Here is a 25,413-nt window from a genome sequence, read left to right on the forward strand (position 1 = left end):
CACCGTTTCCCATAGTGTCCATTTCACTTCAGGAGGTTTCCTTTTTGGTGTTCAGTCAGTTGTCACCGATCAGGGAGAACATATGGTATTTGTCCCTTTGGGACTGGCTTATTTCACTCAGCATGATGTGTTCATAATGAAAGGACTAAGAGTCAAAGGGAGCACATAAACAAGTCTAGTACCTGCTAACACTAACCTATAGAATAAATAAAGGGGAGAGTGATCCAACATGGGAAGTGAGATACTCAGTAGACTCATAGAATGGCAGATGTCCTAAATAGCACTCTGGCCTCAGAATCAGCCCTAAAGGCATTTGGATCTGGCTGAAAAGCCCATGAGAGTATTTCAGGCATGGAAAGCCAAGACACTCTGGCAAAAGATCTCTGTGAGTGAGATCCCAGTGGAAAGAACAGGTCTTCAAAGAAGGAGGTACCTTTCTCTGAAGGGAGGAGAGAACCTCCACTTTGACTATGACCTTGTCTAAACAAGATAAGAGTTGGAGAACTCAGAGGGCTTCCATAGCCTTGGAAACTCATGACTGGAGCATAGGGAGATTATTGATGCCATAGACAGGAGTGTCAATTGGTAAAGTCAACAACAGGAGTCACTGTGCACTTACTCCTCATGTAGGATCTCTGTCCTTAATGTGCTGTACATTGAGATTTAATGCTATAACGAGTACTCAAACAATATATTTCACTTTGTGTTTCTATGTGGGTGCAAACTGTTGAAATCTTTACTTAATGTATACTAAACTGATCCTCTGTAAAAAAAAAAAAAAAAAAAAAAAAAAAGAAGAAATTATCAACTCTCAACTTGACTCTCACTGGGATTAAACATGACAATAGGTCTGATCTGATTTCATCATCATTAAAAAAATCATCTATTATTTTTCACTTTATGTTTCTGTGTGGGAGCAAACTGTTGAAATCCTTACTTAATGTATACTAAGCTGATCTTCTGTATATTAAGATAATTGAAAATGAATCTTGATGTGAATGGAAGGGGAGAGGGAGTGGGAAAGGGGAGGGTAGTGGGTGGGAGGGACGGTATGTGGGGGAAGCCATTGTAATCCATAAATCGTACTTTGGAAATTTATATTCATTAAATAAAAGTTAAAAAAAAAAGAAAAACCGAGAGACTATAAATTAATAATACATTTTATACTTATGTACTGTCGCTCCCCGTCTTCGTGGAGGAACGACACAGGACCCTGCGCTGTTCTTTTGTCTGCTCGGCCCTCCCCGGGTTGCTGCTGGTCCTTCCCGGGTTGGCTGCTGGTCCTTCCACCTCCGTGGAAGGGCAGTTCCCCCTGCCACATTCCCCACTTCCGCGGGGGAGCGGCACACCGCTGGCTGGCTCTCTCGGGGGCTGCACAGGTGTTCCTTCAGATAGATGTTCCCCTTAGATGTTCCTGGTGCATGCTGTCTCTCTCCTCCTTTATAGTCCTCCTCTGCCAATCCCAACTCGGCTGCCCACATGCCGAGTACGCTGCTCTCCTCCAATCAGGAGCAAGTCCTACAGTTTATTGGCTGAACTGGAGGCAGCTGTGTAGAAGCTGTTTTCTTCTCTCCCAGTGCCATATTGTGGGAGAGCAGATGCATAGAATAAGTCTTAATTCCAGTAACAGTATAGTCCGAGTTGCTCCCCACAATGTACTACTATTCTTTATAATGAGTTTCTATCTTATACTTTTTCCAAATTGGTCAGAAGAAATAAATTTTTAAAATGTAGGTAATTGATAGCATGTATGATTATACATCATTTATTCAGTGGAAAAACTGTAACATATCAAATACCAAAATGAGAAAGATCCACAATGCATCTATCACACATGAAAAGCTGTGCACATAAGTTAACTTGTTACAATCATAGACTGATGGACTCAACTAGTAAGTCAGTAACATTTCCATTTCTAAGTCATCAACTTTGAGGATAACAGCTTAAATGGAGGCATACAACAAACCTGAGCCAGCAATAAATTGCACTGAAACACGATATAGATTGTAACAAACTAACAGAGATGGTGAAGGAAAATGGAATACAACCTTGTACGTGATATAACCTTTTTCAAAATAAATCCAAAATAATAAGAGAAATGAAGAAAAAATCACCTTCAATTAATTTTGAAAAAAAAAAACACACCCTAAACCACAACATATGAGAACAGCCATGAATATAATGAAATTGAGACCACATGAAGGAAAACAGCTGGAGTTAGCATAAATCCCTACGGATGCCCCAGACACAGAGGCAGCTGGAGTACAGGGAGGAGCTTTTGTGAAGCATGAGATCTAGAATGGTCAGTCCAAGAGACCCTGTCTGTGTGAGGAGACTTGTTAACGGAATGGGAAAAATCTACACCCTGATTATAACAGTTTCATGAATGTATGCAGTTGTCATAACTCACTGAATCTTATATTTAACTTCATCAATAATTAAATGAAAGTTATGCCACTGTAAGCTTAATTAATTTTATTTTTTATGCCTGAATTTCCTCATGGAATTTATCAGCACTATACAGAAATGTAGAATTTTAGAAATTATGAAAAATTATTGTTTCCTACTTTGCACTCAGATTTTTATTACACTAATTCTAGAACTTCCCAGAAGTCATGATTATTTTTTTCATCACATTAATGAATTTCTTTGGCCACCTGCCTTAATTACAATTAATTTTTTCTGTAGATTCACAACACTACTTCTGCCAATCATCATTGTCTGACCATTTGTATTACACTGCAATCCTCTGTTATATTCTAGCATCTCACATTCCTGTGGCTTTGTGACCCAAAAGTAAAAGAAGTTACTATTGGGTGGTTAGTCTCTATCTTGTTACTGAACTTAAATGGAAATAGAGTGCCTAATACAAGAGGTGTCTTAAGAACTCATTCACTTGACTTTTAAACTATAATAATCCTTAATAATCATTTGCTATGATTATAACATGTATTAATGCTAAATATAAAATACATTTTAATTTCTTATTAATTTTTCAATGGAATATAAAAAAGAAAATTAGAGATTGGTATCTTAAGGATTAAGAAAATATCTAATAAAAGCAAATAGTATAATGCAACACAAAGGAAGATCTATAAACATTGTAAAACAAGAATAGGGCCAGGCACATAGCACAGCCATTGAGATACCACTGGGGACTTCTGCCATCTATGATGGAGACCTGGGTTGAGTCCTGGGCTCCACCTCTTGGAGGCACATAGAAAGTGACCCAGCAGATGACAAGTCTCTCCCTCCCAACCCCTCTCTACATCTTTCAAATAAGTAAATAAATTAACTACAAGTTTTTTTTTTTTTGTAAAGTAAAATAAGAGCAGGACTTAGCAAAATGCATTCATCATTAACTTATGATATTCCCTCGCTTTGCTTCAAGACTGACACATATTGAAAAAATAATAAAACAGTTGGCCCACAAAATCACCATCAACATGGTGCACTCAAATACATTCTGAGCCATTTAATTAAAGTAACTTCAAAGCCAGAAAACATGATGGAAGGAATTCTATTGTCTTTAAATAAAATTTGCTTTAAATAAAATTGTGCATGTGTGGTACAAGAAGAAACCCTCCACACCATGCGTGCTGAGAACTGTAGGTTTCCTCAGAATGTCACAGAAGTCAACATGGAAAGGGGGATGAACCTGCATGCCAGTGATATTTTAATGGTATTTTAATGGTGAAGAATTGCATATGAAACTCTCAAACAGGTATCTCAATTTTTCCTACAAAATACATGAGGACCATTTGGTCAACTTCTTTATTGTAAGAGGCAAAGTCCAAGGTGCAAAGCATGGTGCAACACACTGGATTTATGCCAGCTCTGATCACTTTTGGTAAGGAGTACAGAAACCACAAAGTTTGTAATAATAGGTTTATAAAAAACTGTGACAGAACACAGTGGAGCAAAATAACCAGGTCATTCAATGGGAAATACTATTGTGTTAATGCACTTCAAGGAAATTTCATTTAACTAGTGAGTAGCTATCATCACTGAAAAATTAATTAATTTAATTTCAAAGAACAGGCATAGAATTAGCTTTAATATGAAGAGGGTGTGAGTAGGAAGGTTGGAAGTCACAAACGAAGACTCTCACCAGAGTGTAAACACAGTGTGAAATGATACAATTTGAAACTTATCAGTGACATAGAATGAACAAGAAAACTGAGAAATGAACAAAGACATAAAAATAACATCACAGAACAGAATAAAGTCAGTTACCATGCAAATAAAGGAATTATGCTACAGCTGAAGGAAAACTAAAGGAAGTCATGGTGATTCAGGTAAAAATTAATGAATTGAAATTCAAGCTTTTGTATCTAGATTTCAAACATTTATAAAGGACTAGCATTGTGGCACAGCAGATTAAGCCGCCACTTCAATAACAGCATCCCGTATCAGAGCATTGATGCCAGTCCCAACTGCTCTGCTTCCAATCCAGCTTCCTGCTCGTGTGCTTGTCAGACAGTAGATAAGAACCAAAGTACTTGAATGGTCACCATTCACACGGGAGACAAAGAAGTCCCTGGCTCCCAGCTTCGGCCTGACCCCGCCCTGGCTGTTGTACACATTTGAGGAATGAACCAACATCCGGAACATCCCTCTCTGTTGCTCTGCCTTTCAAGCAAATAAATATTTAAAAACACTTTTAAGTGCAGTTAAGTGAACAACTTACAGCAAGTGAAAATAAAACCAGACACTTATATACAGTAAAATCTTCATATTCTCATTTCTAGAGAAGAAAGGATGACAGTCAATGACTTAGAGAACTCCTGTTTAACATTTAGGAAGCAACACTGTGATATAAAAAGTGTTAAGCAAAAATTTGAAATTACAAATTTTTATAACTGGAATAATATGTCTCTGAAAAAATCAAATGGACAAATCAATATCTCAGTCATAGGGGTTAAAGAATTAAGTCTGTGACGTGGTGTTATGTTAAAGAGGGGATATGGGAGAGGGCAGATGGAGGGAAGGAAGTAAGAAAAATCAGAAGTGAGGAGACTAAAATTATTAATAGTTTATAGAAGAATAAAAAATGATTTATAACGATCAGATATAAGCTTGATGTAACATACATAAAAACAATAAATGTGGCATAAGAAATGAAACAGAAAACCTGAAAAATATTTCACGTACTTCATTTTCTGTACTGACATATGATCACTAAATAAAATATTGTTAAAGCTTCTGGTGGTTACTGTACACTCAAATCCATGATCATTTGCAATGTGGACTCAGAATGAAAAAAGACCAGTTCATTCATTCGTTCAGCAATCACTTACCATGCACCAAATGTGTGCAAGGCCAATTCCCAGAACTTGGAGAACAAAGTCTTGCTCTTGTGAAACGTAAAATGAAATAACCACACATAATAAACAATAAATTGAATGCTATGTCAGAGGTGAAACCAGGGGTGAAGAGACTGATAGGAGAAAAACCAATGTGGATGCAGAGAGCTGGGGATGACTCGGGAGGGCTTCTCTGGAAAGCCTGAAAGTGGGTGGGAAAAATCCGTTGTGGGAACAAAGTCAGGATGCTGGACCCTCGGCTGCATTTGGCTTTAGTCGGCAATCACTTTCATTCTGCTTGAGGACTGAGAAACTTCCTGAGTTCGATTTTCTCATGTAGAATTCCCTTAAATGTGTCCAAAATTATCCTTATTTTATTTTTTGATATTACATTTTCATAGGGATATAATTCTACACAGGTATTCATTACTTACATTGAGAATTCTGCTGTCATTTTTATTTTGTTCGGTGTGTGGTTATCAGCTGTTCTACAAAAAAGTGGATCTGTATGATTATCTTGTGTTTACCTACTTGGGATCCATAGCAATTCCTGATTTTATCAGTAAATGTATTTCACCTGTTAAATTTAAGTTTTGCAATAATCAAATGACTATTTATTACAATGTATTTAACAATTTCGTTTGATAAATCACAGATTTATAATTCTCTTTGGATTTTTATTTTTATGAACCTATTCAACACAACCCCAAAACTTAAAATGAGTGGGTTTTCCCTGAGTGTATCTCTGTTGTCTGTTTCATTTTTGGTTATTTACTCAAGTCCTAGAATATCAGTACTTGATTGAATACCAGATATCATAAAAATTTTAGAGACACTTTGAAACTGTAGATGGCCTAGTTTACTCTGGAAATGATGATTTTTTTTCTCCTACCAGCACAAATAGCAGCACTCAGACATGCAATGTGATAATGCATAGCAAGGATTCAGCATTTGCAAAGCTGGGCTATTACTGATCGCTGTTTATTCTTACGGACAGCATTTCATGTGTCTCTGCCGACAGTATTTTCCTTGGATGCACTTCACTCACAGCTTTATGAAACTGTCTGCAACTGCACTCAGCTTACTAACACCCCAGCCGCCAGGTTCCATTTAGATTCCCACCTCTCTGTTCTTCACTCTTCATCACTTGATTTCTGTCGCAGAGACGCTCAGCTGCTTGGCTTCCACACCTGCAAGCTTCAGCTCAGCAGTTAAATCAAAACCTGCTCAGGATATCGTGCTCACCTTTGTGCTTCAGCTCTGCGTAGCCTGGACACCACCTTACTGGTGCTGCAGTAGCACTCCTGCACCGTCAGGTGATGTTTACTGAACTGCTTTTCTATTTCCCACTTACGTATTGTGACAGATCTCGATCCAAACTAGACTTGTATGTCTGGAAACAGAAAGCACACATTCTTTAATGTATTTGTTTATTCACCAAGCATTTTTGAGTATTTACTGTTTATTCATTCAATGTGTTTGCTAAGTCATTGGTACTCTTCAAGGCGTTGGGATACCTCAGTTGAATAAAAGATAACTCTGCCCTGATGGATTTTGATTTTAATTTGGGGAGACCTGAACCAAAAAACTTCAAATATATTGATATACTCATAGAATGTTATTTCTGATATGAAGATTACAGTTTGTAGGGAAAACTAAAAGAACATCTGAGGATAGAAAATAAAAAGGAGTGAATTAAAAGGATGATTAGGAAATTTCTCTTTAAGCAGATATTAGAAGCACCCTAAACTGAGAGGCATTTAGCAACCTGTATAGTATTTGAGAAAAAATATTATTATATACAAAGAAGGTTAAGTGCAAAAAACTGTAAGGAAAAGGCTAGTTACTTCTCCTAGATCAGCAAAAGGTCCAGTTTGGTCAAACAGTTACCGACAGTACTAATAAGAGGAGATATGCTCAGATAGATTTATAGTGCAATCATGCAAAGTCTTTTAGGTCACAGAAATAACACACCACTTTATTCTAAATATGAGTGGTGCCCTTTAAAGGTAATAGCTATGCTTAATTTTTGAAAATATTTTTCCAGTTGTTTCGTTGATGATACACTGGAAAAGTAAAGGAGGATTTAGGGAGAATTCTTCGTTAATCATTCCAACATTCTAAGCAAGAGATTGTGTTAACATAGGGATGTTACTATTTGGGGGATATGAGATTACATTTAAAGCTAACCAACTGAATTTATGAATATGTTAAAAATTAGTTGAGTAGTAAAAGCTAATTTCAGCATACTCATTTAAAATATTTGAATCTTTTGGAATTCAGTTTGACTTGAGCATTGGAATGCCTGTGAGGTGTCTAAGATGAGCTACTGTGTTGGCAATGGAGATGCCCAAACTCAGCACTGAGTTTGGAGCTGATGACATGCAGATGAGTATGCATCCCTTTTGAAACCGTGACCATTGATAAAATCCACAGGTAATGAATGTAAAGTGGAAAACTGCTAGGGTGAACACTCACTTTTGGAAGTTTCAGTTTTGGAGGTTTGGGGAGGAAAATTTAGTACATGAGTCTAAGAAGGAACTCCTAAAGAAGAAGGAAGTCAGAATCTTGTCTTCAACTGTAACTTCATTCCTTGAAAGAGATGGCATCAAATACTACTCAAAGTTGAATGAGAAGTCTGGTAATTGGCCATTTACTATGGTTTATCTGTTTGCCAGGTTTGTAATTTAAGAAGGAAATGGCTTCTGTCTTCAAGGGGTTTCTATCCACGGGTAGCAAAATGACAGCCATCCAATTATATCTAAAGAAATGAGAAGTGCCTTTGTGCAAAGTTTTCCATAGTAAACAGCATAGACTGTTAAAAAAAGCAACTTTCATCTGGTGTGTGAGTCAAATAATAGTTCATTTCTGAAGTGATATTTAGATCAACAACAAGGGGATGAATAAAAGTTAAACAAACAAAGAGGGTAGAAAAAAATAATAAAGAGAACTGCAACCAAGTAGAAGTTAGAACCAAGAGGCCCTCATTCTCTAGTTCTCCCTTTCTGGGCTTCTGGCAAGGTGTGGGCTAAATTATGACATCATTATATTTCCATGAATCTATCAGAGTCAGGAAGCATGGACTGAGATAACGTACTTTTAAAGAAGAATGATTTTTAGATTGACTACTTTCAAAAATTTCTACCTGATGAGACAACTAGCATCAATATAAAAAACATTAGTACCATTTTATTGCAGAATAATTCATGTATTTTATACATAAACTGAGTCTTCACTATCAGAATTGGAGCATTCATTACCATGAGTAATATGAAAGTGTGTAAAATAGTTTCTAATGTCTGCAGTCACTTTTATTAAGTTTCAATTACTATGGAAGAGATTGTTTTTCTCTATTCTAAAGTACTGTGTAAGGTAAGTGCTCTAAGTGTGCCCCCATTTGGGCAAGAAATCTGTGATGAGTGCACGTGGGAAACACTCTTGAGGTCACACAGCTACTGAAGGGAATATCCTTTTAACAGAGGAAGAAACAGTGCTCCTGACAACTCCATTTTAGTTCTTTATAACGCAAAAATATAGGCAATCCTCATACAGAGAAGAACTGAGATTTTCCGTCTTCAGCCTTCACGGTCCCAACAATGTGATTGTCCATATTCCTTAATGCACTTGACCTTTGTAGTTATAATTTGTAGTAAAACCTAAAACTTTTATTTATTTGAGGTAATGGTCCTTCAGAAACATTAAAGGAATGTAAGTTAGATGAAATACAGCTCATTTCAAAAAATACATTGATTTTTGTAAAAAAAAAAAAAAAAACAACTGCATATAGATTTGGAAAAAGAAAAAGTAAAGATTAAGGGATAGCCCTACCTCACGTTTCACCAAAGGGCAAAGCGCAGCCTGCACTGGATGAAACCTGCCTGCAGGAGGGGCGAGGAGGGTGAGCAGGCTGGCTCACTGGCCTGCGGAGTGCCAACACAGGCAGATCAAGTGAGTGCAGTGGAGCCAAATCAGCAGGTTTGGGGGCAGAGCCTTCACTGAAAGCAGAAACCTGCTCTGGTCTCAGCATTCTGCAACCATGGCTCAGGGGCCGTCAGTCCAACTAGTCCACTCACTATAGAATAAAGCAAGGGACCAATCCACTCCTCAGGCACCTGAGAACATCACCCCTCCATTTTTTTTTTTTTTTTTTTTTTTTTACAGGCAGAGTGGACAGTGAGAGAGAGAGACAGAGAGAGAGAGAGAGAGAAGGGTCTTCCTTTGCCATTGGTTCACCCTCCAATGGCCGCTGCGGCGGGCGCACCATGCTGATCCAATGGCAGGAGACAGGAACTTATCCTGGTCTCCCATGGGGTGCAGGGCCCAAGCACTTGGGCCATCCTCCACTGCCTTCCTGGGCCACAGCAGAGAGCTGGCCTGGAAGAGGGGCAACCGGGACAGAATCCGGTGCCCCGACCGGGACTAGAGCCCCGTGTGCCGACGCCGCAAGGTGGAGGATTAGCCTAGTGAGCCGCAGCGCTGGCCGGCCCCTCCACTGTTAAGATGGTATCAGGCACCCCATTCACACACACAGAAGAGAATGGGACATGATGTGGGGGTAAATTCTGGGGAGGGGCCCAGTTTCTTTATGCCAGGGAAAAAAAAGACCAAAATACCAACATTAATTTCCCTGTAGAATGAGAGTGTAAAATGCATTGAACTTGAGTGTCCCAGAGCTTTAAAGAGCTGGTTCAGTTCATACCAAATACACAGAAATCACCTGGAGTAACTTCTCCAGAAGAATTTAAGATGGCAACTCCTAGTGCATTGATGTCTAGGCTTAAGTGGCAATAAATATTAAGTAACAATGCAGTTAGTTGTCACTTTAAGAACTATTTTACAAAAACAAAGGAAACTAAAAGTATATGAAGATGAAAGAGAGGGCTAAGATAGGAAAAGGAATTTTCCATATAAAATATAAAAGCCAAACAAAATTAACAATCAAGGAAAGAAAAAAGAAAGCCAAAACATAATCTGAGAGCCTTTTGATTAAAACAAATTTTTGGGTTCCTTTCTTGAAAAGAAAAAGCTGTCCCCCAAGATGCTCTATGCCCTGAACATAAACCTGGGATTACCAAAATAGTATGAAAAATGTCACCTTTAAATCTTCTGCTACAATACCCAATGTTATAGGAGCTCAATGTTTTACTTCAACTATAAATTGTACAGGGGCACAGTAGAGGCTTTTGAAGAAACTATTATGATTAAAAAAAAAAAAAAGATCAAGCAGCAGTTATCACTTTAAACACACATCTCCTGAAGATACACACAACATACTTCCGCTAAACGCATACGCAACAGTGCATCAGGCTCAACGGTAGAGAGGTAAATGTGTGGGACAGCAGACGCTCTCTAGGACCCCACGCATGCAGCAGTGTAACACCATCTCTGGCCTCAGATGACCCAGGTTCCAACACCCACTGACCACTTATGTGGTATAGAAAAGGTGGCCAGGTACCGAGATGTCCTCCTTTGTTGTTTGTAGCTAAGAACTTGACAGGAGAAGGGACCTCTTCACACATCCCGAGGTGCACGTGACAGCATTCCCAGGACTCGCGTGCAGCAGAGCTCCAGAGACGACTCAGCTGCTGCCACTGGAAGTGACAACAGCATCTGTCGGCTCCCTCTCTCCCACCCCTGGCGACCACCATTCTAGTCTGTTTCCAGAAATTTCTGTCTCAGTTCCTCACAAAAGTGGATTCATGCAGTATTTTTCTTCCATGACTGGCTTATCCCTTGAGCATAATATCCTCCAGGTTCATCTCCGTTTAACCTATGGCCAGGACTATAATATAATAGTCGGCAGATTTTCCTTACCACAGGCCATCAGGGAAATGCCAATCAAAACCATGATAAGATATCACCTCACATCTGTCAGGATAGTTATAACTTTATTTTTTTTAATCTGATTTTTTCTCATTTATTTTAAAATAATGATCCAATTGTTTCCATTAGAGCAAGAACACTGAGTTTTGTATTTTCCCTATTCCCTCCCACTTTTTTTTATTTAGTAAATATAAATTTTCAAAGTACAGTTTATGGATTACAATGGCTTCCCCCCCCCATAATTTCCCTCCCACTCGCACTCCTCCCATCTCACGCTCCCTCCCCCCATTCCATTCACATCAACACATTTTCAATTATCTTTATATATAGAAGATTGATTTAGTATATATTAAGTAAAGATTTCATCAGTTTGCACCCACACAGAAACACAAAGTGTAAAATACTTTTCAGTACTAATTATAGCATTACATCACATTGGACAACACTTTAAGGACAGATCCCACTTGAGAAGTAAGTACACAGTGACTCCTGTTGTTGACCTAACAATTTGACACTCTTGTTTATGGTGTCAATAATCTCCCTAGGCTCTAGTCATGAGTTGCCAAGGCTATGGAAGCCTTTTGAGTTCGCTGACTTCGATCTTACTCCGACAGGGTCATAGTCAAAGTGGAAGTTCTCCCTTCAGAGAAAGGTACCTCCTTCTTTAATGGCCCCATTCTTTCCACTGGGATCTCACTCACAGAGATCTTTCATTTAGGTCTTCTTCTTCTTTTTTTTTTTTTCCAGAGTGTCTTGCTTTCCATGCCTAAAATACTCTCATGAGCTCTTCAGCCAGATCCGAATGCCTTAAGGGCTGATTCTGAGGCCAGAGTACCGTTTAGGACATCTGCCATTCTACGAGTCTGCTGTGTATCTCACTTCCCATGTTGGATTGTTCTCTCCCTTTTTGTATTAGCAGACACTAGACTTGTTTGTGTGATCCCTTTGATTCTTAGACCTATCAGTGTGATCAATTGTGAACAGAAATTGATCACTGGGACTAGGGAGATGGCATTGGTACATGCCACTTTCATGGGATTGTATTGGAATCCCCTGGCATGTTTCTAACTCCACCATTTGGGGCAAGCCTGATTGAGCATGTCCCAAAGTGTACATCTCCTCCCTCTCTTATTCCCACTCTTATATTTAACAGGGATCACTTTTCAGTTAAAATTTAAACACCTGAGAATAATTGTGTGTTAATTACAGAGTTCAACGAATAGTACTAGAACAAAACAAGGAAAAAATACTAAAATGGATAAAGTATTACATTGTACATCAACAGCATGAGAGCTGATCGAGTCACTGTTTCTCATAATGTCCATTTCACTTCAATCGGTTTCCTCTTTGGTGCTGTTAGTTGTCACCGATCAGGGAGAACATGATATTTGTCCCTTTGGGACTGGCTTAATTCACTCAGCATGATGTTTTCCAGATTCCTCCATCTTATTGCAAATGACCAGATTTCATTGTTTTTGACTGCTGTATAGTATTCGATAGAGTACATGCCCCATAACTTCTTTATCCAGTCTACTGTTGATGGGCATTTGGGTTGGTTCCAGGTCTTAGCTATTGTGAATTGAGCTGAAATAAACATTCATGTGCAGACAGCTTGTTTGTTTGCCAATTTCATTTCCTTTGGGTAAATTCCAAGGAGTGGGATGGCTGGGTTGAACGGTAGGGTTATATTCAGGTTTCTGAGGAATCTCCAGACTGACTTCCATAGTGGCTTAACCAGTTTGCATTCCCACCAACAGTGGGTTAGTGTCCCTTTTTTCCCCACATCCTCTCCAGCACCTATTGTTGGTAGATTTCTGTATGTGAGCCATTCTAACCGGGGTGAGGTGGAACCTCATTGTGGTTTTGATTTGCATTTCCCTGATTGCTAGTGATCTTGAACATTTTTTCATGTGTCTGTTGGCCATTTGGATTTCCTCTTTTGAAAAATGTCTATTGAGGTCCTTGGCCCATCTCTTAAGTGGGTTGTTTGTTTTGATGTTGTGGAGTTTCTTGATTTCTTTGTAGATTCTGGTTATCAACCCTTTATCTGTTGCATAGTTTGCAAGTATTTTTTCCCATTCTGTCAGTTGCCTCTTCACTCTCCTGTTTCTTTTGCAGTACAGAAACTTCTCAATTTGATGCAATCCCAATAGTTAATTTTGGCTTTGACTGCCTGCGCCTCCAGGGTCTTTTCTAGGAAGTCTTTGCCGGTACCTATATCTTGCAGGGTTTCTCCAATGCTCTCTAATAATTTGATGGTGTCAGGTCATAGATTTAAGTCTTTAATCCATGTTGAGTGAATTTTTGTGTAAGGCGAAAGGTAGGGGTCTTACTTCATGATTCTGCACGTTATAACTTTAAAAAAAAGTTAGCAAAGATGTAGAGAAATTGATACTTTGGGCACTGTGGGTGGGAATGTGAAATCATGCAGCTGTTAGAGAAAACAGCATGAAGTTTCCTTAAAAAAAAATAGCATTACTGCATGACCCAGTGATCCCACTGTGAGGTGTGTGTGGAGTGCAGTATACATATGGAAATCAGGATTACAGAGACTTGTCTGCAGTCCCATATTCAATGCAGCTTTGATAACAATCATGCAATGAGTGAATGCCCATCTGTCAATGAACAGATTTAAATGATTATATATAGATAGATAGATAGATACATTGGAATACTATTCAGTCATAAGAAGAAGGTACTCAACTACTTTGGCTTCTATTTCTTCATTGGTAAAAGATGGACTATTATGGTATGTGCCGCTCTGAACTGTCGTGAATATTAAAGATATGGATGTTTATCACTCAATTCATTTTCAGATAAATGTACTGGTAACTAATCAATAAATCCTAGACATGATTATGATATGATTTTTTACTTAAACATGACATTTATTGCCATCCTAGTCCTTTTATTTTTCTGGTAATAAATAAATTAAATATTAAGCTAGAAAATTCCCACAAAGGTTTTATTTTTTATTTTACATAGGTTTATGTGTTAACCAATGCATGCATATGCAGTAAACAACCTGCATTTCAAATTCAGGCAGAATTAACCTCTTGTATAGCCTTATTTTTAACTGCATATTAGGTACTTTTATAAATGAAAGATTTTTTTTTAAATTTTTTTGACAGGCAGAATGGACAGTGAGAGAGAGAGACAGAGAGAAAGGTCTTCCTTTGCCGTTAGTTCACCCTCCAATGGCCGCTGCGGCCGGCGCGCTGCAGCCGGTGCACTGTGCTGATTCCGCTGATCCGATGGCAGGAGCCAGGTACTTCTCCTGGTCTCCCATGGGGTGCAGGACCCAAGTACTTGGGCCATCCTCCACTGCACTCCCTGGCCACAGCAGAGAGCTGGCCTGGAAGAGGGGCAACCGGGACAGAATCCGGCACCCCGACTGGGACTAGAACCCGGTGTGCCGGCGCCGCAAGGCGGAGGATTAGCCTATGAGCCGTAGCACCGGCCCATAAATGAAAGACTTTCAAAATGCATTTTGAATGAACTGTAGGAAAAGAGTAAGAAAAACTGAGAAAGGAAGAAAGGATTTATTTTAGCTTTAAAATTAATAATGGACACAAGATTGTGCATATTTATAAACTTTCGAAAGTCGTGTACAGCGCACAGTGATTAGATCAGTGTGATTGCCATATTGGCCACCTCAACCACTGTTCATGTCACTCTGTCGGGAATATGCTAATCCTCTTTCCTATTATTCTGAAATACAGTTATTGCCATCATCCATGGATTGCTCCTTGTGCTGTGAAACTTTAGACGTCACTGCACCTGGAAACCTCTTAGCCATGCTCTCTCCTCCCACCCCTACCTTTCCCAGCCTGCGGTCAGCACGGTTCCACTCTCACTTCTGTGAGATTAACTTTGTAACCTCCATATGTAGGGAGAACCAGTGGCGTTTATTTCTCCTGTGCCTGAATTATTTCACTTCAAAAATGTCTTTCAGTTCCATTCATGTTGCTACAAATAACAGAATTTCATTCTTCTTATTCATAAATATCTCACTGTAATATGTATTACAGCTTCTTTACCCCTTTTTTATTACCTTTGCTATCTTTTATACCAATGGAATTATTTAAATTTTGTTAACAGACACAAAAATTGTATATAATCTATGAGGTACCATGTGATGTTTTGTTACAGCTACATATAACATTGAATCAGTGCAAATATATTTATCTTGAAAAACATTTATTTATGGCAAAAGCATTCAAAATCCTACCTGACTTTTCAATAAAATATTTAATATATTAACACTATCTGTAGCCATTATTCTGTGTGATAGAATCCTATAGTGTCTTACTCCTAACTATAACTTAGTATCCATTTTAGAGTTTTATTTATTATTTATTTCAAAGACAGAGTTTCAGAGAAAGGAAAACATACACACATGGCCAGGGGAAGTAGGGAATCTTACATCCACTGGTTTACTCCCTAAATGGCTGCAATGGCCAGGGATCGATTGGGCTGAAGCAAGAAGCCTATAATTCCCATCTGGGTCTCATGTGGGTGGCAGGGGTCCAGATACTTGGGGCTTTTCACATGGCTTTGCCAGGAACACTAATAGGAAGCTTGATCAGAAATGCAGCAGCCAGAACTGGAAATTTGCTAACTTGCTATCCCTTTATGACGCAGGTTTCTATTACTTTTGCATGGTATTTATGCTAATAATCTCTATGCATTCTTTATAAGAAATATTTAATTATTTCAAAGGCAGAATTGAGAGAGAGGAAGAGGCACAGAGAGCAAGAGAGCCATCTTCCATCTACCGGTTTACTCCCCAAATGACCATGACTGGACCAGGCTGAAGCCAGGAGACTAACTCCATCTGGGTCTACCTTGTGGGTGCAGGGTCCCAAGTACTTGTGCCGTCTTCTGCTACTTTCCCAAGAACATTAGCAGGGATGTGGATCAAAAATGGAGCATTAGGGACTTGAATCATTGCCTCTATGAGATGCCAGCATTCCAAGTGGCACCTTATCCCACTAGGTCACAATGTTGGCCCCAACTGGCCTCTGGTAACCACCTTCATACTTAGAACTTCTATGAGACCACCTTTATTTAGAATCCAAAGGTAAGTCAGATCATTTGGTGCTGTATCCGTGTTTGACTTAATTCACTTAATATAATGACCTTCAGTTCCATTTATGTTGCTGCAAATCTTAAGATTTAATCCATATTTATGGCTGAGTGGTATCCCATTCTGTTATTTGTATTGTATTTTCCTTATCCATTCATCAGTGGATGGACCTTTAGCTTCTTTGCATTTCTTGGTTATTATGAATTACACGGCAGTAAACATGGGAATTAAAGTATCTCTTCCACGTACTTAGTTCCTTCTTGAACACACCGAAGGGGCCAGCGCTGTGGCATAGCAGGTGAAACCGCAGCCTGCAGTGTCAGCATCCCATATGGGCACTAGTTTGAGCCCTGGCTGCTCCACTTCCAACCCCGCTCTCTGCTACGACCTGGGAAAGCAGAGATGGCCCAAATCCTCAGAACCCTGCCTCCATGAAGACTGGGAAGAAGCTCCTGGCTCCTGGCTTCGGATTGGTACAGCTCCAGGTGTTGCAACCATCTGTGGAGTGAACAAGCAGATGGGAGACCTCTCTCTGCCTCTGCCTCTCTAACTCTGCCTTTCAAATAAATAAATGAATCTTTAAAAAAAATGGTAGAAGCCATTAATTTGGCATTAATTTGGTGTACCTTATTATGTATAAGATCTGCACAACTCTACATACATTTATGTGAATCATAAAACATGGGAGTGGGTGGGAATTGTGCTTGATGCGATGGTTACGGGATGACTTGTGATGCCTGCTACCCACAGGAGAGCAGGAGCGCAGGTTTCACGTTCTCTCCCAGCTTCCTGCTGCTACACATTGCGGGAGGCCTCAGGTGGTGCTTCATGTACCGTACGCATGGGACTCAGGGAGAGACCCTGACTGAGTTGTGGACTCCAAGCTTCGGTGCAGATCAGCCCTGCTGCTGAGAGCGTCTGAGGAGTGACCCAGGAGATCAAAGGTCTGCTTCTCTCTCACACACTCTCCTGCCTTCAAAACAAACCAACAGCTTAAACTTCCTAACAGAACAGGTTAAATCAGGCAGATGGCTACAGCAGATTATTTTACTAAATCTATACTGACAAAGTCATTTATTAAGAAATGTCTTAACTATGTTTAATACAGTACTTTTTATAGTACTTGCTGTATACTTGGTCCATAATTATTATTTGCTTAGATTGTGAAATGAGACTCACATCTAAGTTAGAATTCAGAATGCTGTGGGGGCCATAATATTTTTTTTTAAAGGGAGAGTGGACAGTGAGAAAGAGAGAGACAGAGAGAAAGGTCTTCCTTTTTTCCGTTGGCTCACCCCCCAATGACCGCTGCGGCCTGTGTGCTGTGGCTGGTGCACTGTGCTGTTCTGAAGCCAGAAGCTAGGTGCTTCTCCTGGTCTCCCATGGGGTACAGGACCCAAGCACTTGGGCCATCCTCCACTGCACTCCCTGGCCACAGCAGAGAGCTGGCCTGGAAGAGGGGCAACCGGGACAGAATCCAGCACCCGGACCAGGACTAGAACCTGGTGTGCTGGTGCCACAGGCAGAGGATTAGCCTATTGAGCCACGGCACTGGCATGGGGACCATAATATTAACACTGTTTGAAAAAAAAATACACTATGAATGATAAAATACATGTCTCAAATTCAGTATGTAATAGCATCAGTAACACTCATCTGCTTGTATCCCAGCAAGTAGACGCTAAGATGACAATATTCATCCTAAGCTTTGCTTTTCAGACACTTTGGTAAGAAACATTGTCTGGAAGCCTAGCACAGCTAGTAGGTAGACACTGAGCAGTTAAAGTGATTTGGAAAAACAAAACCACAGTTAGGAAAAGCAAGCTGGGAGCCAGCATTAATACTCACTGTATGCAACACACAAAAGAAACGACCGACCATGAGAGAATAAGCAAAGAACCCTCTCAGTAACAATCCCGCAAACTGTGAGGTCTCCTGGGGAGCCCCCTGCCACACTCTTTTCTTCAGAATCTAGTTTTTCTGTTTGCCTGCCTGTGTGTTTTATATTTCAGACAGCCCAGCATAGCCAGCAGTTAAGTTTAAAAACTGAGCACACATTGTAATTCTAATAAAACATACTAGAGAAATTAATCACGCAAAGTAAGTAGTGTTAAAAACATCTATTTTATTCACTTATCACAGAGATAAAGGTGATTCTTTAAAGGAGAAAATAGAGACACTCCTCGTCTATAGACCCACAGAAGTATCTTGATGAAAAAAATAACCAAAGGGGTTAAAGATCCATTTCACTTGTGAAAAATGTGTGTGAGTAAAGAGCACTCTCCAAATGTTCTCTCCCTCCCAGTCACTGCCTCTGAGCAATCCCGAAGACACGGGAAACCTCCCCTAGACGGTGGGAGCGTGCACACTGGGAAATAGTTCTATCTGTGAGCCCAGAGGCGCTATCAATATTTCACCATTCATCTATTTTTAACAACCTAAGACCATGCCTCACAGGCTCTTAGAATGGCATGAACTTTTAGCTCCTTAACTGTCTGCTCCCCCAGGCAGACGATTCTGAAGTAAAAACCACTGTGAATGAAAGGCCTCAGTACCACTGAAAAATTACAAAGACGTTCATTAAGACATTAAAAATAAGCACTTCACAGTCTTACCAGCACTTCACATTTTACAGTATTACCCAAGAGTCCTTGCAAAACTGATACATGTGTCACATACTTTCTTACTCTTTGAGGTATTGATTTATTGAAATATTGATCATATTTTACTGATTGTAATTTCTAGTTTCCTCAACACTCAAAGTGCTATTATATTTTATGTCTACATTAATCAATTTTCAAGCAAGTTTCAATACCTTGTGGTCTTCTGCAATTGGGTAGTGCTTAGGTTATTTATATAATTTGGGGTTATTTAAGAATCAGTGAAAAAAATAATGCATTCTTGAAGAATTTACTGCTAATTAGGCAGTAAAATATCTGCTATTGTAGAAAAAATTTCTATAAATTGATGCTTGACAAAAATACCAAAAATAAAGGATGTTGGTAAATCTAAAGTACCAATAATCTCACATTTGTTTAGAATACTGAAAAATGAGGTGCATCTTCATTGGCCCTGTCTGGCATAGTCATTTCCCCAGGGGATCTAAGGGACCTCAAAATGCTGCCCATCCAAAACTTTCAGTTCCCTAACTTCCTCTCTTTTGGGCAGAGACCTCACGGAGACAAATATGTTTTACGTGCTTCGCAGTAGCTTTCCTTTCATGAAAACATACAGAATACACCGCCAATGTATTATGTGGGAGAAGGGTAGGAGGACAAGATCAGCTCAAGTTCATATCAATTCTAAGGTCGGTCATAGTCCCCAGGACATAAAATAATCACGCATGCTCTTAGAATTGATGAAAGATGACTTCTTTGTTTTAGATACCTGATTCTAAAGCACAGGATATTCTAAGTGTTTATTTTTTTTTTAAGATTTATTTATTTGAAAGGCAGAATTACAGAGAGGCCAAGACAGAGAGAGAGAGAGGTCCTTCATATGCTCGTTCACTCCCCAGTTGGCCGCAACACCCAGAGCTGTGCCAATCCCAAGCCAGGAGCCAGGAGCTTCTTTCAGGTCTCCCACATGGGTGCAGGGGCCCAAGGACTTGGGCCATCTTCTACAGCTATCCCAGGCCATAGCAGAGAGCTGGATCAGAAGTGAAGTAGCCAGGTCTCGAACCGGCGCCCATATGGGATACCAGCACCACAGGCGGTGGCTTTACCCTCTATGCCACAGCACTGGCCCCATAATATGTGTTTTAACTAGACATTTTGCCTGTGTAGTCTTGAGTTATACTTATTTGTATCAAGAAATGGAAAATTTGGTTTTCCTTTTTAATGTAAGCATAGATTCAAAAATAATTCATCATCACCGAGTACAGTCAACAGGCAATATGTATGAAGGCACGTGTCACAAAATATCTGTAAAATTATCTTCTAGCGGGATTAGATTGTCAGTACTTTCTTGGATAATAAGCAGCATTGCTAACTCGTTATTTTAAAATGATGCATAGAGCATATCAACTTACACTAAAAAGGAACACTGTATTACTCTTTACTGGCCAAACAATTACAGAGATTATATCTCTTTATGGAAAAGCTCAGTGTAACCCATCACAAAGCTGACTTTCCCTTTTCCAACTCAGAAATTTAAAAAAAGAAATTTCAGGCATCATATAAGGAGAATCAATTAAAAGCTAATCCCTTGTGAAAGCTATACTATGTTGTAATTGAAGAGTCGTGTGAAAACTTACAGAGGATAAAATAGTATCCAAATAACCAAATTCTACAGACTACATGTTTGTGTTGCCCCAGATTCACTTATCCAAATCCTAAATGGACCACAGGGAGGCAGTTACTAGGTTATAAGGGTTGATTGAGCCTTTATGATGAGACTTGACTTCTTAACAAAGGAGACTTGAGCGAATTTGTTCTCTCTCTCTTCCTCTCTTTCCTCTCCTCTGCTCTCCCCCTCTTTCCCTGCCATTCATCGATTTGAGAATAAAGGAAGACAACTGTATATAGACCAGGAAACAGTCTCTCACCAGACACTGGATTGCAGGTGCCTGCATTTTGGATTTCCCAGCTCCAGAAGTGTGATAAATAGTATCTGTTTTATTCTCATCTACTCCAATTTAAAGTAACTTACTGAGGCTCTTCATTTTGGGGTCCAGTTTAGGAACAATAATCCTAAATAGTTAAACATAATCAAGAACGGTTTCCATAAAGTGCCCCATATACACCTCTATACCTTATATTGCATGCATGTAGGATCTTTTCCAAGCCATAGTTCAATATAATACACAATCTTAATATTGCCACATTAATATAACTGTTTAATATTTTAAGAGGTGAAATGTTTTCCATGTTCACAATGACATAATGCTGTAAGTCCAAAGCACTATTGTAAAACCTGACGAAATTTGGAGGAATTTAGCACCTTGGGCTGTCTTTAACTCACAGTCTACAAGTGGACACTACATTTGTAAGAGAAAATTATCGGTGTATCTCTATGAATAGTATGGAAAACAAATCAAGAGCTCCTAGCAAAAGCGAGAATAAGTCACTGAACTGTTACTGAAAAGATCTGAGATGCCAAACCATGAAATGTACTTGAAGTCAACACCACTTGCACAGGGTGCAAAGGACATTCAGACTTCTGAGGGGTTCAGACACACTCACGCATGAGAAAGTCAGAGGGTCTTTATGTCAGTTACATCATGGGGACAGGGGAGCTTCAATTAAACACAAGTCAACATGGCAGTGCTTGACACACATTTCTGCAGGGCTTTTTTTCTTTTTATTTAAAGGAAAAACACAGAATGGGTGAAATTAAGAATCTGAGAGTTTCAGAACTTAGCACTGCTTCATTTGAGGAAGAAGGGCCACCCTGCTGTTCCTAACACAAATCCAGGTTTTAGCAGCCCTGTATCATCCTTCATTTGATTCCATTACTCCAGGAGCTTAAACTTTCTTCTTATTTGAATGTAAGAGAAAGACGAGAGGGGAGAGGGAGATAAAGGGGTATCTTTTATACACTGGTTCCCTCCCCAAAGCCCACAACAGCTATGGTTGGACCAGGTGGAGTTGAAGCCAGGAGCCTGGGGCTCAGTCTGGTTCTTCTTTGGGGAAGGCAGGGACCCAAGTACTTGGGCCATCATCTGCTGCCTCCCAGGATGCGCATTAGCAGAATGACTGACAGGAAGCAGAGCACACTGGAAGCACGCACTCCAGTACCGGCTGTGGGTGCCCCAACCTGCACCAGATGCCCATCGTCATATACTCACTTTATAACCACACTAGCCTTAACTGGATCACCTCTAGTCACACTTGAGCAACGGAACCACTGAATTTAATATATTTGAATGCTAATTCTGTCATTCATGATGTGAAATACAGCACGCTGTATCACTAATAAAAGTACAGTGAATTGGATATAGAAATCATATAAAACCTGTCACTTTACAATATGTACTGCTCGATATTCTCCTTCAATCATGCTCTGCTCATAACGTAGCCTTGTTTTCTGAAAAGTCAGACTTGCAGACTCACAGAAGAAAATAAGGCAGCACTTGAAGTCACATGGAAGCCCAGGGTTCCTGGGGAATTTTATTAGTGCTGTTTCCACATGAACTCCAGAAACGTTTAAAGTAACTTTCAGAGAAGGTATTTCCTCCTTGTGATGTCACTTCTCCTTTAATAATATAATAGGCTTGCAAATAAAACATGTGGAAAGCACAATGCTTGCAAAAATAAAATAAAATAAAATAAACCGATCTGGATGCAGCTTTTGGTGCACTTCACTGAAGCACAGACTGGAGTGGGACGCTCTCCTTCAGTCCCGTTCCGTGTCCTCCCCACTGGCTCTGCCCTTCCCTGCGGGTCAGGCTCCCTCTCCCTGTGTCTTGCACTTGGTCTGCTTACTTGCAAATCAGCCGATCACTGGATCACATGTGGAGACAAAAGGGGGTCGCTGGATTTTCGTGAATCACTTCACTTGCTCCTAAGACCAATGGGTAGTAGGTGGTCCTGGCTACTGGTCATCCAGCTTTATGTGACAATCTCCATTGGTTTTCCTTAACTGTCGTTCCACACAAACTGGAAGATTTTGAGGGATAGAGTGACTGAGGGGCAATGTATGTGATGGACTCATTGGGAATCTGAGCATTATTTATTTCTAAGCATAGATTATTTGAAAACAATGTTCGCTGGGTATTTTTTAAAACTTAAACAGCATAGCAATAATAAAAGGCACAAAGAGATTGGAAAAGATAAAGCTATTAGAGTGTAATAAACGTTATGATTTCTAGGAAAATTAGTGAGGAAATGAAGTACACTTGATCACTTAAGAAACAGTGCAAAGGAGGAAAACCAAGCGGTTAAAATTAACTCCTTACATTCAGAAAATATGAAACAGGTAGAGATAAAGAACGATGAAGTGTGTGATGTAAATAATTCACATAGACTCACTTCTGCTGGAAAAGACAGCATGAAATCAGAACTTAAATTGATGAAAAATAAAACGATAAATTATTTCTGAAACCTAAGGGTATAGAAAGATTGGAAAAAATGATAGAAGAAAGCATTCCATGAAGAAATGCAGAGACCGTATGTGCAGGAATTTTCCACACCCCGTAAGAGAACAATGGGTGTAAACTAATAGAATGAAATGGAGGCAGAGGCCAAACTCATGAGCTGGCAGGAAAATCAGTAAAAATACAGTACCAGATATGAAGTTAGAGGGAAGGTGTGGTTCTGGTGGACAGCTCATGGGATTAGAGTTCACCATGAACCAGGAGTGAATGCTTCCAGGGGGGAAAACAGTTACCCTTCCGTCAGCCACAACTGCCGAGACGGCCTCAAGTAAGTGAAATGATCGAAACTGTAGGTTAAGGTACAGTGACTTAAGATTAGAAATTACTCTGCTGTCACAATCAGAGTACAGATTAAATCTTCTGAGCATAACTAACTCCTTATTAATTGGGTATTTGGGAAAGTAAGTTGAAAGGGTAAGCAAAGACAGCCTCCTACATTGGCTCTAATTTGAGCAACCAGGCTGAGGGTCGGTGTGCATGATACGTATGACAGGTGAGCATCTGCAACTAAGAGTGGAACGGCACCAGATGTCAAGCAGAAGCACACTCCTGAATCTTAACATTAAAACCAAAGTCTCATCTACGGGGGAAATTACAGTATGAATTTGATGGGGAAAACACAGAGGATGGGAGTAAATTTCTCATTTCACTGGAAGATAGTGATACTGAGATAAAACCACATGCTCGTGGAGAGCATTTAGAGAAGGGAGTGTTTCTGTTAGGATTAAAGAAATTAAATAAATTCATAGCAAAGTATTATTGTACAAAAGATTTTATTTTTCTACCTAGCGTCTTACATGTGAGAAAACAATGTACCTAAATATTAATGGGGATAATTCTCAAACTACCCATGTAAAATAAGACTCCTTGTTTCTCTGGAGAACCGTAACATGTGTGGGTTTTTTGTCTGTCTTCGTATCTATGCATTCTGTCATCTACACTAGTCATTACCGTGGCTCTTCCATGTCTATCCCTAACACATGGCAATTAATTTATGTTATACAATCAACACAGCCTCAGAATTGATCAGAAGACTTAACTGGCACCTGTAAACTCTATTCTAAGAGGAAGGCCATCGAGAAAGTGGATTAGACTGTTTTCTAGAATTTTAGTCTCTAAATTTCTGAGGATAGCAAAATCTAAGATGAGATCTATGATAGGTATTACAACCCAAATATAAGCCAGTTCTAGATTACTGAATCAAAAGCAGGAATTGTAAGGATCCAGTGATTTTCTTTGACAGTAGATTTAAGAGTGACAGTGATAGATCACTGGTTACAAGTAATGGGAGTTCTAGCAGCAAACATATATTATAGCATCCATAGAACATACTATGAAGCTATATTATAGTCATCATATTTGATAATCAAGTTTTATGCAATATCAACTTTTAATGATTAATACATTTTACATCACAGTAGTACATGTTAGGAAACATCTAGTAACTTCAGAATTATCCATCAACCTTGTAGTTGTTTTCTTTTTAATGCCTAAAAGAGAACCAGTGAATGTAAGCAGAATTTTTGATTGATGCAGAAGTTGCTTTGTTTGACCTTATTTTTACAGAAATCTTTTCAACAGAGACAATTTCTACCGCTTGTTCAGATGAGCTATATTTTTCAAAAGGAAAATATATCCCTACAGCATAAATCCAGCAAAGCACTGAACAAATTGAGAGGTACTCCTTCCAATCTGTGCATTTGTTTGAACAATCTTGACAAACATCAGCTGTCATCCCTATTTCATGCTTGAGTTTTTATGCTCAATCTTTGTCATCTCCGAAAGAGGCTTTTCCCAATACAAAACAAAATGAGGAATACTCTCTCAAAGGGTGCACCATAAATTGGGAGCACCAAGCCAGAAATCTCTAATGGATCTTCTACCTCAAATAGAAGAGGAAAGCAAAAAATTAAAGTTGCTCTACATCTTCTGACATCTATCTCTGTCTTACATCTCGCCTCATCACACTGCCAACCAAATCTGAATAAAGAACAATACATGGTGATCAAGGACCCAACGACCTCATACAACTCAGAACTGTCAGGACAGCCCTGACAACTGAATCTCATTTTATTAAATGTAACATTTGATGACAGTGT

General features: G+C 39.4%; 1 long non-coding RNA gene across 1 annotated transcript in view; it reads right to left on the bottom strand.

Annotated features, from left to right (window-relative positions):
* Positions 1-6,040: 6,040 nt before the first annotated feature.
* LOC149126015 (uncharacterized) overlaps positions 6,041-25,413 on the bottom strand; it is a 71,020-nt gene continuing 51,647 nt past the window's right edge. The window contains exon 3 of the long non-coding RNA XR_016234881.1: positions 6,041-6,699. This is a non-coding gene — a long non-coding RNA (uncharacterized LOC149126015). The remainder of the gene's footprint in view (positions 6,700-25,413) is intronic.

This window comes from Oryctolagus cuniculus, chromosome 6 (assembly GCF_051225735.1).
Source record: "Oryctolagus cuniculus isolate XC-2025 breed Fujian yellow rabbit chromosome 6, ASM5122573v1, whole genome shotgun sequence".
In the NCBI taxonomy this organism is placed as follows: domain Eukaryota; kingdom Metazoa; phylum Chordata; class Mammalia; order Lagomorpha; family Leporidae; genus Oryctolagus; species Oryctolagus cuniculus.